Below are 15,755 nucleotides of genomic sequence, written 5' to 3'. Positions count from 1 at the left end.
GTTCAAAAAAAAAGAGTTTTGAGTTGTCTCACACTTCTCAGAATTTTTTCTGCATTATTTAGTTTAAAAAAATTCTTCTTCCATTTTTACTTTACAATGGTAAAGATACACCTTTGAGTTCGGGTTTAACACACAGACAGGGGGCAGAGAAAGGCAAATGGCATTGAAGAATGCGTCCCAGTCCCACAGAAGGGTTTGGGTACTCAGGCTAGGCTGCAGAAAAGTTCACTGGTTCAGCAGGTAGGGCTCATTGAACAATATCCTGACAAGTTTTATGTGGGTGACAGCACTAAAGACACTGACAATTGCATTTTCGTGAGCTTCCCCAAGCTGCCATTGCCCAGTAAGTCAGCCTCAGAAATGCAACACAAATGATGAGTCTTTCCTTTCTGTATGCCCTGAGTGGTCTTGAGACTTAAAATCAACCATAATCAAGACATTACAAAAATTTTGTCCTTCTGGAAAGTCCACCTATGCTATCTTGCTTCTGGGGTCATAAATTTCACCTGTGAAAAATACTGCTAAATTTCATTGTTACATCCAGCACTGACAGAACTTTACAGCAAAGTGGTCACATTCATATGAGAGCTACAGCTTTTTTGCTTGCAGGTATAAAAATTCTTATAGATAAGACATCTTCGAAGCACTTTGTGCAAAATGTGCATGGTCTGTGCTGATCAAGTATCAGACATAGACATTTGGTAACTTAAATATCCTTTAAAGTACCATTCAGATGTTTGTTAATTCCTAAAATTCTTTATTAAATGATACTAAAGAACATACCAACTTTTGTGTTTCTCTCAGAGTCAATTTCCTTTTATTTAGCTCCTTCATTAGAGTTAGTAACAAATAAGTAGGTATAGCAATAATAAGGCCAAGTTTATCTTGTTTCCTCCACTCCCTTTTCTCACTGTATTACTAAGACTTGGAACAATAACAGGATGCCGGGATGCAGGATGGGAAAAGGCTGACTCCCAGCTGGAAAACCTTGGAGACTGGAGAGCTGAACACTCCCAGTATTGCTTAACAAAAAGAGAAGTGGATTTTTGTATTTGATCTTCATTTTATGTATACTGCTTAACATTTTGGGATACTATTGATTTTAATTTGCTTGATTTGCAAACAAACCGAAGCTCCACCAGCTCTGACTCAGGTAAGGGATAAATGGTATTTGCTGTCTTTCGGCTATGACATTCATTTCAAAGGTCTTTTGCCTCTACTAAAAATCTCCTCTAATTTCTTAAATAATTTAAGAAATGCCATCAGACAAGCTATGAATGTTATACATATCCACAGAATCCTTTGGGCCTAACATTGATGGCACTTAAACCAAATTAAGTACAGACAACAGCAGAGCTGTTTACAGTTGGCATTGGAAGAAGAGAAGTTCTGCTTTCTTGGGCTATACCACATTATTCCCAGAGTGTTTAAAAGAAAAGACTTTTTATTCTTTTTTGTAGTTCTGTTTTGTAATATTTAGATTATGTTGTGGACACTTTTCATAATTGAAAAGAGACAGAAATGATACTGCAAACTGCACCTGTAAATCCTTTGGGAAAGGGTTCCACTTGTCAGTGTGGACAGTTACAGGCTTAGTGCTGTTCTGAGCAAGCAAATGTACACTCTGCTGTGATTTCATGCAATATGTTTTATCAAAGTGGTGGATGACTGGAATCTGTCTTGAAGGTACTATGGCTTTATTGTGTGTGACCAATACCAAGAGGAAGTGAAAGCCACCAGGTATACTAGCCAGCTTCGGCATATTTCTCCTGCTAGCAGATTTGTTTCAGGGAGTTCACATAAACATGTCAGTGACTTGGTCTCCTAAATCTCAAGTTTAAAGTGGCCCAGGTACTTTAGCACTCTAACCCTGAACTACTAGGTTTCACAGCTCCTGTTCTAAACGATAAAAAATTCTTATTTTAGAAGTTTCTGGATCTCAGTGGTCAAAAAATAATCTTTTTTTTTTTTTTTTTTTGATGAGGTATTTTATAACCACTGGATTCATACAAAAACTTAGTTGAAAAGCCTTTCATCTCAACCTAAAGATAGTGTAGCAAGTCCCTGAGCTTACAAGTTTGCTATGCAGCTTGCAGAGACAAAGCATTTATGCATAAGAGATGAATTGATACTGTTTTTTCTGTAAGAACTCTATTCTGCAATAGTGAGACTGTCAGTGTGCACAGTACCTTGCTGTGTTGGTTGTCACACTGTAATAAAGATAAAGGAAAGAAAGGAATGCAAGGAAAAAAAGATATGGAAGACGATGAATTTCTCTCAGAAAATCTGTTCCATTCTTTGCTACTGAGAACATTGAAAGTTTGTTGCTGCTGCAGTTAACAAAGGTATAGTTAATCAATATGTCCCAGCCTCCACTGATTATAAATCATTATATCAGCATTTGTAAAAGTATACAGTATTATAGATGTTCATGTAGGAAAAAATATTAGACAAAAGCAAGGATACTCCAATGATTTACAAAAGCTTCTCATCTTCAGTTAATTTGTGCCATGTAAAAACAACCAATATTCCAGAAACAAATCACAGAAATGCTGACTTGCAATTCATCTGCGATATCTCCAGGAGTTACTTTTTATCCTTACATAAAGGGTGACCAACAAGAGAAAAAGGACACACGATTAATTTAGCACATGAAACCCTTAGGCTAGTACAGTATACTATAGAGAAGAATGTGAAAATTACAAACACTAAACAAAATGAATTTGAAAGCAAAAGATATACCCAATTAACAAATCATTCCTGCTTTGACCACAAACCAAGGCTTTATTATTTGGAGTGCTACAGTTGCACTGCATTGCAACAAGAAGAATTTCCCAAAGCTTTGCTCTTTAACATAAGATCTTAAAACCGCTTCTTAATATTTTAAAACAAATGGTAACACTGAAATTACACCATGAAATGGCTACATGTTGCTGAGTAATCTGCGGCTTGCAGAGCGCTCAATGCAGGGCTTGGTGCTAAAGAGGCAGCCTAGGCAGAAAAAGTTCCACCTAAACAGTTAACAAGTTTGTTGCCAGGTTTGCTTCACATCCTGCCTTTGCTGAGCAAAACAGAAGGGAAAACAGGATATAGGTAAATATCACTGGGGATAGTTTAGAAGGTCCTCTGATTTATAGCACTTACAGAACAAAGAACTTTACTGTGCACCCATAAACCAATTACTTTAATTAATATTTCAAATGGAAAATAGAAAAACTTTTTGACCTTTTTTTTTCCTCAGGGTAGATGTGCACAGAAACACAGGCTTAAATCAGGCCAGCTAACAGTTTTTATTTTCTAAAAAATAGATGTTTACAGAATAAAGGTAACATTATTTCTAGCAGTTGAGCTTTCTGCAAGGAATCTTCATGGGGTTTTTTGTCATGTGTTCATAATTCTGGTGTTTGCACAGGTTCTGGAAGTTTAATTCAAAGGTTCAAATGTAGTGCCAGAAAATAATAAGTTCTCTGTTTTTGTGAGAAATTTGTTGGCCATTAAAATGTTGTGGTGTATTTTTTAAAAACAAAGGCATTTCCTTTTGTTATCCTTGTGGGTTTATGAATCAAAAATCCCTCAAAGTTTAGCTGTGACATCACTGGTTTCCCTCCTACCTTGAACACAGCAGACAGTGACTATCACTCACCAATGCATGTGTCACCTACCTCCTAAATTCTGCAATAACTCTGATCTCAAAACATAAAACCATTAATAAAAAATTAAGAAGAAACTGTTTACAGTTCTTCAGTGCAAGAATATAAATTAGACCTTTTCTTCTTTGAGAACCTGAGCTCCACTCATCTTGATCTGAATTTCAAATTTGTCAATAAGCATGGAACTAGCTATATTTCAAATGTAAGATTTTGCTGAATATTTTAAGCTTTCTCTGTAACATACTTCTGAGATGGATACTATTTGTGCCATGAGTCTATTTGTACATATCCTGCTATACCTATATGTTGGGCAGCCAGTGGAAAGATTTGGGGCTCAGCCCTCCTAGGTGCTAGTTAAAACCCACATTCACAGGAACTGGAACAGTTTAAGACGTGTGTTTTTCTGGGGCTGGGCAAAGACAGAGGAAGGGCAGAGGGGAAGCCTATCCATCCATTGCAGTTGTTCACACTGCCTACACTTCAGTCTTGGTGCTCTGAGTATATCCAAGTAAAGATTTACAATCAGTAAACCAGAGTGAAGCAGGTGAACAGACGCTGTGGCAGACTTTTCTCCAGCCAAGTATTTTTGTGTGAGATAGACAGCAAAAACATCTTTCAACATATTAGAAGCTGTATGTGAAAGCATTATTAAGCATCATCCATGAAAGAGTCCTGAACTTGCAGTGAAAAATGGCTGGCACTTCAGAGAAAAGACAAGCACAGTCACCTGGTACACACTGTTGTACAGGAATCTTTCCAAAAGACCAGTGGAAAGAGTACCCTTCTGCCTTAATGTTGCATCTGAAGTGCAAGGAATTACAGTGTACCACCATAGTTAGAGATCAAAAGCAGAAATGTTTTAAATTCTCCAAATCAGTTTTATTGTCCCAGCCTAGTTACCAAAATCCTTCTGCTCCTGTGGGATTTTACCATCCTCTGACAAAACTTTAGAAGAAAGAGCCTTCTATTTCTATTTGCACATTATTTTTAATAGACTACTATCAGTCTCCACAAATTAGTAGTGGGCCATCTGGCTTTGTCCCCATGGAAGTTATCCATTTCTCCGCATTCTCCTCCCTCCCAAAGCTCATCAGTAACGTATGGAATGGTCGCCCTAACACCTGTCAACATCCACAGGGTGCAAGGTGGATTATCTGCAGCACACACAAGCCTTCATCCTTATTGTGTGTGACAGTGTGAAGGGAAGTTCCACTTCCACAGTATGTCTGAAGGACACAGCTGAATTCCTTCTGCTTTTGTCCACATTTCTAAGCAATGCTTTGGTAGGATCCCTCTTCCTTTTCCCTTTCCTTTTGTGATCCTATTGGCTGGGAATTTGTGTTCTGGAAATCTTCTAGGGGTGCAAAGTCTCCCTTTCAGCATACCACTTGAGGAGACTAAGGCCCTAATGCTGCTCTCATGCAAATGATAGGAAATCCTGCCATTGATGGGAATTGTTCCTGTGATACATTCAGCATCATCAGCCGATCTCCACTTGCAGAGCTTTAGTTTAGCTTCTCCATTCTTTTTGTGGGATACTCCCTCCCTCTACCTCCAGTCCTAGACCTGAATTTGGAGATTTGCATTATCTTACTAGCTTTTACTGTCATAATCTTTTAGATAGATGTGATCTGTCTGCAAGAGAAAGAGTTCAGTTATGTTAGGGTTAGGTCAATCAATCACCACTGCTAATAAGGTACCAGACTTTTCACCACCTAATCTATGAACCCAAGCCTACGATGAAGTAGTCTATTTGCTCAGTACTGTTAATATAGGGTTCTCAGCTGTCACAGAATCAGAGTCATTTTGGTTTGAAAAGACCTTTAAGATCTAGTCCAACCACTAACCCAACATGCCAAGTCCACCACTAACACTAAAACACAAACCAATATTGCTACACTACGGACATTTTAGTATCACCCAGATTACCAATGCACTCCACCTAAAACACATATCCAGCACAGAAATTAAGAAGCAAGGTCATAGAGAGCACAAAAAGCAGGAACACTCTCTGTAATATGTTCATTTTGCAAAAACAATCCTGTGAACTTGACAGTGACAAAGCTATTGCAGAGCTTCATCATCTGTAGCATTATTTAACTGAATCCTCCAGTAACTGCACTCAGAGATGACTTAAGTTTCAAACAGGAAGAAAGAGGCACATTTCTCTTTGGAATATCCTGCATCATTTTCCTGCTGTGAAATGGTGAGCTGTATTACCTACCTTATATGGACCTATCTTTGGTTTCTTTAAATGAAGAGCAATGCCTCATTCACACAAGAAAGGGAATTTCAGTGACCATGATTAAAATATGATCTGTAGGAGAAATAAGTGTTCTCCTTAACTAAGGTGAAAAAAAATTCCCACCTTATAAGTGGAATAAGAAATATCTCCAGCTGTGTTTTGGATTCAGGTAGCAAACCCACAAGTGCAGCACTGTTGTGAATAAGAACTTCCCAAACAGTCAGGCTAATGTCAAGCCACCAGCTCCCAGGGGGATGCAAGTTGCTCCCCAGTGCTTGCCATAGTGAGTCCCAGCAGGCAGCAGCACCAGCCCAGCTCCTGGTGCTGGCTTGAGAAGACCTGGGAGCAGAAATGCCCCTGGGTCGGGCAGCTGAAAACTCCCAGCTCTCACTTTTATCACTTTCACAAGGACTTCTTACCACATGTGAACAAGAGCATGGCATGTCTCAAAAAAAGGTCACTCCTGCCATCATGTCTTACATGTTGAACTAGCACCTACTATGGCTGCAATCTGTTTGCAGCTCTCTGTGGGTGCAGGTTCCCTGTTGGACTAGGGCTGTAAATTCATCAGGCTGATGATCTGCTTGAACCAGTGCATAGATAATGGAGCAAAACACAACACTGTTAAATCACAATCAGTCCCACATGGAAACAAATCCACACTGAAAAAAAGTCTAGCTAACAAAAAAAAAAAGTTAAAAATTCACAAAACTTTCAACAGCTTTCCTTTTAAGCTTCCCTGTGTCTGAGGTCTCAATTTTCAGACCCTTCAGCTTCCCTTTATCAGCACTGTATGCTGAAAATTTGCTTCCCCAGTTTTATTTTGATTTGAAGATGAGATTTTCTTGACAAGACCTAAGCTGTAAGTAAAATATTGAAAGGCTCATTGTAAATTCATAAGAGCAGTCATAATATCATGTGTATCATCTCAAAACACATGGAGGTTATAACAATGGAAATGTTCCAGGAAAAGACTGTAACTATAGGGGTGGGCAGAAAAGGTCTTAAAGTTAATTAAGCCTGGTCTGAAAGTCTAGTTGAATAAGGGCAGGAAACAGAGAAGAATGAACTGACATTTGAATTAGACATTTTATAAAGGGAGAAAAATACTGAATACTAATTGCCAAACAAAATATATTCAGACACACCCTGTTTTTTGAGCTCCTTGCCCAGACAGAAAACAGGAGATTTATGTATGTGTACATGCTTTCTTTATCTGCCACAAAATTAATTTTCAGAGGAAATACTAATGCATTCAGTTACCCAGTAGAATAACCTGGACAAAGGAATCAGAGCTCACAGCCAGATAAACATGGTTTCTCTGCTTCAGATTACTGTTAGAGCAATAAATATCAATTACTACGACCTGGGCATGATGCTTATGTTCAAGACAGACACTTCTGCTCTTGAGCTTTTGTTAAAGGAAAATGTCCAAAAAAATCTTATCTGCTGTAAACACAGCTCTATTGTACTTAAAAAAAATATCCTATTTATTGCATGCAGTTCTTCAAAGGATGGAGACTTTTCCTTAATTAAAGCTCCTCAGCTGAAGCCCTTTGCTAGGAAGTCTGTCTGATACCAAGGCCTCATCTGGAAACAAAGGGGAAGTGGAAAATGCACTATAACACGTTATTCTCATAGCATACCTTATTTTGTTTCAGCATGGCCAAACTCTTAAACACTCAGTGACAGGTTTGGCTAATCTCTGTGTACAGCAGAGCTAATTAGAGGAGCAGTATCAAGAACGGATCAATTCTGCTATGTGCACACAATTATTGTAGGAAACAAAGCTGTTGGTTAGAGATGGCTGAGAAATCTTTTCAATGATCACAAACACCTCCAATATACCCAAACTGCTCCAATTCTGCACTGGGATGAGACAAATCATTTTTGGAGGACTCTTTTGTCCTCTTCTCACCCAAATCCTTGCTTCTCAAGAATCAACACCATTATCTGAGCATGTGAGGTGCTGGGGATGAGATAGGCTCAGTACTGAGCCACCTGCACCTCTGTCCTATGAGGTCAACACAGTGTGTGTTAAGCAAAGGAAACTGGCTTAAAGCAAGCAAGAAACAAGTTGGATTCACAGCCATGTAAATACACCACAACTCGGTTTATACTGAGCACTGTGCTTAAGCACATTTTACCCCTTGTTATACTTTGTATTAACATATTTCTATAGAAAGACTGGACAATATCATTCACTTCTTCTTTAAAGCATTCTAATCTATCTTGGGGTCACTTCAAGGACAGTTTCTGTAGTAACACATTATATGACTATAGTACCATGGCCAGCGTAAGAACTCTTTATCAGCATCAGAACATAGATATTTCAGTGCTTCATGTATTGCATCTGTTCAGTTTCAAATTGGTTATCATCAGCTCTCAACTATCTCTACAGCCTCTGTGATGACAAATAACATCATCATGAAAAATGAGTAAATACATTGATTCTGCACCTGGCATGAAACGATTTGCATGCAGAGAGTGTGAAATTAGGAAGATTTTTAAAACTCACCTAACGATTCAGTGTGGCTCTGATAGACTTTAGTACATATTTCTTACTTGCTAGACATACCAGGAGATTCATATGGAAAGAAAACAGTCATCTATTACAACAACAATTAGACTGCATAACTGATCTGATGAGAAGAAAGTCAGTGCTCTCACCACTCATTAATGGTTTCAAAGTATTGTTTTATCTTCATCACATACGTCATCGTTACCACAGCAAAAAATCCTCACTGTCACTTCAACAAGTGATTCAAAAATTATTGATTTACCTAGTCCTAAAATAATGCTTCCTTAAAATCCATGAAGAAACCAGCCCAATAACTACAACTCATATATAATTAGCTTTTTGATTATCAGATTTGCAAGTAAAAAATCCAGATTAAAACCAGGTTATTATAGATGAATAGAAAAAATGATTTAATTAAAGACTAGACTGGGAATTATAATGTGCACATGAAACACAGAAGCAGCTCCTCTTGGTTGGATATTTTCACTATGTAAAACTTTTGACATGCTGCCTGAAAAATAAAACCCTAGCTTCTGTCTGACCTATGTGGAAGTTCCACATTTTGTACATACTATACAGGTACACAGAAACACACTCACTTGTTTTATTAGATCGTGCATGGGATTCATTTCCACAAACAGAAACGTCTCAGATCCCCAAACAAACTAACACTATCCAGAAAAGGCTACCAGTCCATAAAATACACAGAACAATTAGGCACAATCTATCAGCCCATCTCCTCCAAATTTGCCCTGAAAAAGTGTAATGTTTGACATTTCCTTGAATTGTAACAGAAACCAAATTCAGAAGTGATTCTGTATGGGTGTTATGCACAGGTAAATCAAGATCTAAGCCAAACAAACGTGTGTTTGTGAAGAGAAAATTGAATCTGAACCTACACCAGCAACACACATTCAGTAGTTTTCTAACTAATCCATTTTTTATCAGACAGGAGTCATGTAGGAATGCAGATAGCATTCTCCAAACTGCAAACATGTTTTTCTAAGTTTTTGGAAAATACACATTAAGATAAGGTTAACTAGAAGTTGAGAGAAAGTAATAAAACTTAACTGTCCTCCCACCTTTGAGATTCTGGGTCTTGGTGCTGTCCAATAGACTTGCTTCTGAATTCTCTTAACTAAATCAGCATTTAACCAGCAAAGGATTTTTGTGAGCCACACTGAGATGATGATTTTGTCTTGCACGTGGAGCTAATGGGCAGTAAATGTTATGAGCCTATTGATAGAGTTACAAAGATACCTTTGAAGGTTAGTACCATAAGGAACAGTGAGCTGAAACAGCAACACCAACAAAATTATTTGTTTGTCCTGCAGCTCATGACAGCAAATAACAGGTCAGATTCTGAGCACTTCAGAGCCAAGATGGACAAAAACACCAATTACAATATTTCTGGCCTACTATGATGGCTGACTGCACCTGTAGTACTGCACTGTTCATAGACCAAAATAAGCAAAGCCTGCTATAGTCTAGTTTTTCCCCACTCATGCTCCACTTATTTTTGTTAATATATCCAGCTAAAATATTATCAGGCACATCACTAATGTAAGGCAAACTACAGTAAAGTCAGGAGAATTTACTGATGCAAGATCAAATCCTGCACCTGACTCACCCTACTTCTCTTTCAGATTTGTGATGAGATGACTTCTAGCAAATAAACTGCAAATCTATACATTCCTTTTTAATAAAAGCTTCTTGGCAAGGAACAAAGAAGACCTTTGTGACCTCTTAAAACTTCCTTCCTCACTCATTTTTCTAAAATCATTCTGTTTACAGCAAATGTCTTCTTAGACCATCCATTTCTTATTTTCAGTGCACATTCAGCCTTTTCATATAGCCTTCTCGATATTTACTGCATCACTTTAATCCTGAAGTCAGCAAAGTCACTTGCTAAAATACGAGCAGGGATGTCAGGAAGCTCTGGGAGGACATTTGGGTACATTTCATTTTTGCTGTTCACTCATCTTCAGTGCATAAGCACTCACTCAATAGCTTGGAGGTGTTTTGTGGGGTTTTTTCTTTAATTAAATAAATAAACAAACGAAAGGCAAATCAGTACTTGCTTCCCTCACTTCTAGCCAGTTCAGTATTTGAAATAACAGAAAGACTGGGGGACTAATTTGACTGTCTCCTTTCCACCAGGCAGTGGATCTTTAACATATACATAGTAAGTATTTAAAGATCTTTTATAACCAAATTTCTTCATTTCTGAAATGAGGCATCTGTCTTGGCTGAGGACCCCATCCACCCATGAGACAAAGTGGTATTTTGTATCATCTAGGAGAGAATTTTCTGATGAGTTGAACAGACAGGGGAAAAAATCATCAATACATTTTCCTCAGAAAATGTGAGGACTCAAAGTAGAAAACACAGAGAACTTTCAGATTAGAAAAAGAATATGGGAAGTCAAAACCAGAGTCAAAATCAGAAGAGCTGAATTACAGCCTCAGCTATACTGATATACAGTGCTGCAGCATCAACACCAAGAACTGAACAGTACAAAATGCAGGCAAGAGTACTCTCACAATACTGAGTGACTTGTGGAGCTTTTTTAAAGTAGCAAGTTTAGTTGAGATATTGCTGAAGTGGCTATTCATTCAAAGGTACTATCACAAGTATAAAATGCCATTTCATAATCAGTTCTCAGGCAGGCATTTGCACTTCAGATTGTTTAGTCATCAAAGTGGCTATTTACTCAAAGGTACTATCATGCACATAAAAGTCATTTTATAATCAGTTTTCAGGTAGGCATTTGCACTCCAGACTGTTTAGTCATCAGCAGAAACCACTTCCCAGATGCATAAAATTGACATAAGGACAATCAAAAATATAATACCAGGTAGTCAGGCACTAGGGTCTTTTAAATCAGCTCAATAAGCTGGGAATGAAAAGCAGCACAGTGTTCTCAGGAAAGGCCTATTTTTAAATGAATCATTGTACCCTATTGAAGACATGGGACAAGGCATCTTTAATAAGGAATAAGAGAAACATCAAATAATCATCTAAAACAAATTACATTGGAAAATGCAATAACTGTTGCACAATTTATTTAGTTTTTTGTGATGTTACTAAAGTTTGAAGACCTATCCTAGTTCCTGTTCTCACTGTACTCACAATGTGCCCTCAACTCTTCTCACATTGTTAAGCTCAAGGGAGTGAAGGAGGATCAGTTTTGCAACCTAGATGCCAAGCAGAAGCTGGAGTGAAGGTAACAATAATACCTTTGTGATTACTTTGCCACTGTGTTTCTCTGGGTTTGTTAGAAGCTGGTTAGAGCAACGTTGTCTAATTATGAGATGAAGGAACTGGGAGAACAAAATCTGAGACTGTTGTTACTTCTGACCCTGGCCTACTGTCAGGAGATGGCAAACACATTTAAATCTTCTGTGCTTCAAACATTCCTTTTGAAAAGGATATTGCTTTTTATCTAGCTGCAGTAGAGAAAGGAGCTTTATCAATTCATGTTTGCACAGCCATTGAAAGGTCCTTGAAATGCAGTATTAAGGACTATTTTCTTTTAATAATGTTTTGCCTGCTTACCAAAGCTATAGCCTTGACATGAAGATAATTTATTCCCCTCCTGTGTTTGGTATTCTACCTTTTTATTTCTTAATGCTCACTGCATTCACATGTCTACTTTTGGTCTTAAACATCGTACAGATGAGAAATTATTGTGAACAATGAATTCTGTACAGTAGGTTTGTTCAGGGTCACTTTGTTACTTCATACGCGGTCAGATTCTGCACTCTGTATCAATCATGGTTTCATTGAGCATAGTAATTTTGGAGGTGCTAACATGGTGTATCAAAGTAAATCCTTTGCATCTGGAAAAAAAAATGAATTATTGTCTATTGTATATTGCAGGGTTTAATCCACTGCAAATTCAACGCTGTTTCTTTGTATGTAGTTACTTGGTAATAATGAGGGGGGTGCATCAGACAGCAAGGAGAAAGGACAGTCAGAAAATACTTATCAAACTAAACTAAAGCTATCCAGAGTCAACTTTAAAAACAAAAAACCTAAAACCTAACCCTTTGTTAAGAATGTTCCTTAGTTTTCTTTCTTTTTTAGCTCAGCCAGCATGTCTCCACATGCACACACTCCCACCCCAGCACCCCGCTCCCTGGGACACAGCAGGGCCAGGACCCTCACTCACACCTGCATTCATGCAAGGGCAGGTTAAGCTCAGCAAACACCCTCACTGAAACTCCATATTTCTCCCAATTGATTGAACACAGTACTGCAAATATTAAGTATTCCCCACATTTACATGACTGCAGGCATGACAGCTGAGGTTTGATTAACAACCTGAAACAGCAAAATATTCAGTACTGTGGAGTGGAATAGATTATGTTCTGTAGTACTGATTTTTTAGTAATTTTGTTGAGGTTTTCTGCTTTGACAAAAATACTTTTTTCTGCATGGGATTGTCAGTGTCATTTACATTGTTCAGATTCCATTTGAGATACTGTAAGCAAAAATAATCATTAAGTTTCCAGCTAAATCATCAATAATCATTTTGGTTCCAACTTTTCTGACAATCAGGTATGGAAATTATCTGGAAAATACAGATACAAACATTTTTAAATTTCTTTTCTGGTATAAGCAAATGTCTCTCTTAGGATACTTCTTATCACTATTTCTAGCACTAGTTCTGTTTTATAGATGCTGAAAAACAAAAATTCTCAAAAATTTGCATAAGATTTCAGTCCAACCAACCAGAAAAATACATCATTTCAGCTACTGTCTCTTCATTTAGCAAAGTCGCCATACAGAAATGTCTATTTAACATGCAAGCATTCAACAAATGTCTTTGCTAACTAAACTAACCTCACATAAGCATTAATATACATTTTAGAGTGATGAGTAAACTAGATAAGAGGCAAATACCACCAAAAAAACTTCACAAATGTTCATATTTCATCAAATGTGTTTTCATTACATGGAGACCTTATAGTTGATTACTTACCAAAACAACTTGTAAAAGGCAAACATCTAATTAGTACAGTATTGTATCTCCACATGACATCTTTTTAATAATTCTACCAATCTGCAAGAAGAAACTAAGAAACTACACCATATGAGTCATGTGTCCCATAAATCAGTTTGAATACCAAAATTTCTTAGTTAACTGCCTATAGCACCCTGCAGACCAAGAGTTATTTGCTAAAATAATTCAACACATAAAATGAATAATGTTAGTGGAAAAACCCATCATTTGCTGAAAGAAAATTTAAGAGCAAGGCAAGAAGCTTAGCTATTTGAATAAACTGCAAGCTTTAAAGAACATTTATGGTCCCTGCTTAAATAGAAAAAAGATTGAATTATTGGTCTAATCAGTCAGAGACAGAAAGGTCATTGGAGACTGTACATGAAGGCAGAGCAGTGATGGGACCTCACGGCAGCATGCGCTGCCTGGGACAGATCGGTCACAGTGCACGCTGTGCTATTCTCTTTTCTGGAAGCATGTGGCTATGGAGGTCATTACTTGAAAGGGTGCATCTAACTTCTTTGTCTCAGTTCTGGCTGCCACAGCAGACATGAGAAGAAATGAAAAGCTAATCCCTTTATATCATCCACCTGTCATCTCTCAGAAACTTTCCTGCTTCTGACTCCATGGGAATGCACTCCCCTGCTCAGGCATGGAAACATCTCTCTTCTGATACTACCTCTGGCATTTCATTTCAGCTGGAAATGAAAACTATCATGGCCAGAAAAAGAGAGAGCATTTAGTACAGCTTGTCAAGAGCTAACATCACTGGAATATGGCCTTCACATCAGGACAGTGCCCCTGGCCAGTTACTGCTCAGCAGGGTCCTGCTTCTGAAGGGTCTGTACGTGCTGCCAAAGAAGGATATTCTTAAATATTGTGATGGATTCAGCTACAGATTCGGCAGCAATGGACTTCCAGCTGCCAAAAGCAAAACTTGCATGGTATCACAGAGGAAATCTCAGAGCCAGACTGCCCTATGGAGCAATGCACATCAAATGTCCCTAGGAAAGAATATATGCAAATTGCATAAGTGTGCAGTGTTACTTCTTCCATAACAGGAAATTTTGGAAGATGCCAAAGACAAAGCAGAAGTCATTTTTTTTTTGCAAGAGTCTCTTCTATCTCAGTCTGTGTTTCACATGCAGTGCATAGCAGAGGGCAGATCAAACTACACCAAATCATTCACAAAGGAACCATCAACTTACCAAGCAGGACAGACAACTATTAGCAAGGAATCCATGAAGTAACCTTAAAATATATAGGGACATAAAGATGGATCTGCTGAGTGGAAGGGGTAGCTGAAGTTTCAGCTGAAATGTGCACATATTTTAAAAGATTCAGTCTAGCACTTTCTGTATTAATATCCAAGCTTTCAAACCAAGCCTGAACTGTGAAACATGTACAGGCCATCTACTTCTAAGAAGAGTTTGCCTCTGCTGCATGGATCCTCAGAAATAATCAGGATATTGCCACAGTCCCAGAGCTCCTATACAGATAACTGTACACTCATTATGAATTTGAACCTTCAATTTCCGATAAGCAGTGCCCCTGTATGAGGATACCAAAGGTCCTGGAGTTGCTGTTACTAGTAATCACTCTCAGCAACAGTGAGAGAAGAACCCTGAGGGGTCTGACAGAGGGCATGGCAGGCTCTGAATTCAGCATTAATAAACAGAGAGGCAACTATTACGAAAATATTACTGGGAAGACACAAAATTTCTCTTTACAAAGTAGATTTATACTGAGATCATTACACTTTAGTGGAGATCTGACTGTTTAACTAAAAAATGCTTTCTGCAAGGATGTTTGTAAATGTATCACTTCCAGTGAAATGATGGCAACTGAAGCGGGCAGAATTGTCCTCAGTTTCCCCAATTAACCTCCCTGTACCAGAGCAATAAGAGAAAGTAACTTTTTAAACCCTGCAATCTATTTTTTCCAAACTACAGCCTGTACTAACAACCAAATCATTTCCTTTGGTTATCATGTTTTGTAATTTTATGAAGAGAAGACTTATGTGATCACAACAGAATCATATCAATGCTGTTCACTTTCCAGATGTATAATGTTCATATACACAACAAAGTAAAACAACTAAATCTTACTCAGTTTCCTGAAAATACTCAGTGAAGGTGCATAGGATACAAAAAAAATACAGATAAATTGAAAAGTTTTATATGAATCTATAAAACTGTAAAGAACACAGCTTAGCTATTAAAAAGCAAATTCAAAGCTGCCTCTTTTGGTCATTTCCTACACAATCACAAAGAAGGAACATTCTTCAGCTTATGTACAACAATGTGGAAGACAGAAAAGTACAAGAAAGCA

General features: G+C 37.9%; 1 protein-coding gene across 2 annotated transcripts in view; it reads left to right on the top strand.

The window, feature by feature from the left end:
• The first annotated feature begins 962 nt into the window (after positions 1–962).
• CDH5 (cadherin 5) overlaps positions 963–15,755 on the top strand; it is a 30,273-nt gene continuing 15,480 nt past the window's right edge. Inside the window, exons 1-2 of one of the 2 annotated variants that reach the window (XM_062007909.1) lie at positions 963–1,153; positions 11,581–11,642. The gene's annotated coding sequence lies outside the window, so the exon portion shown is untranslated. The remainder of the gene's footprint in view (positions 1,154–11,580; positions 11,643–15,755) is intronic. The other variant, XM_010197655.2, reaches the window with a different exon arrangement.

This window comes from Colius striatus, chromosome 14, assembly GCF_028858725.1.
Source record: "Colius striatus isolate bColStr4 chromosome 14, bColStr4.1.hap1, whole genome shotgun sequence".
In the NCBI taxonomy this organism is placed as follows: domain Eukaryota; kingdom Metazoa; phylum Chordata; class Aves; order Coliiformes; family Coliidae; genus Colius; species Colius striatus.
The sequence above is the reverse complement of the archived record's forward strand: the minus strand, read 5'-3'. Positions and strand labels throughout refer to the sequence as shown.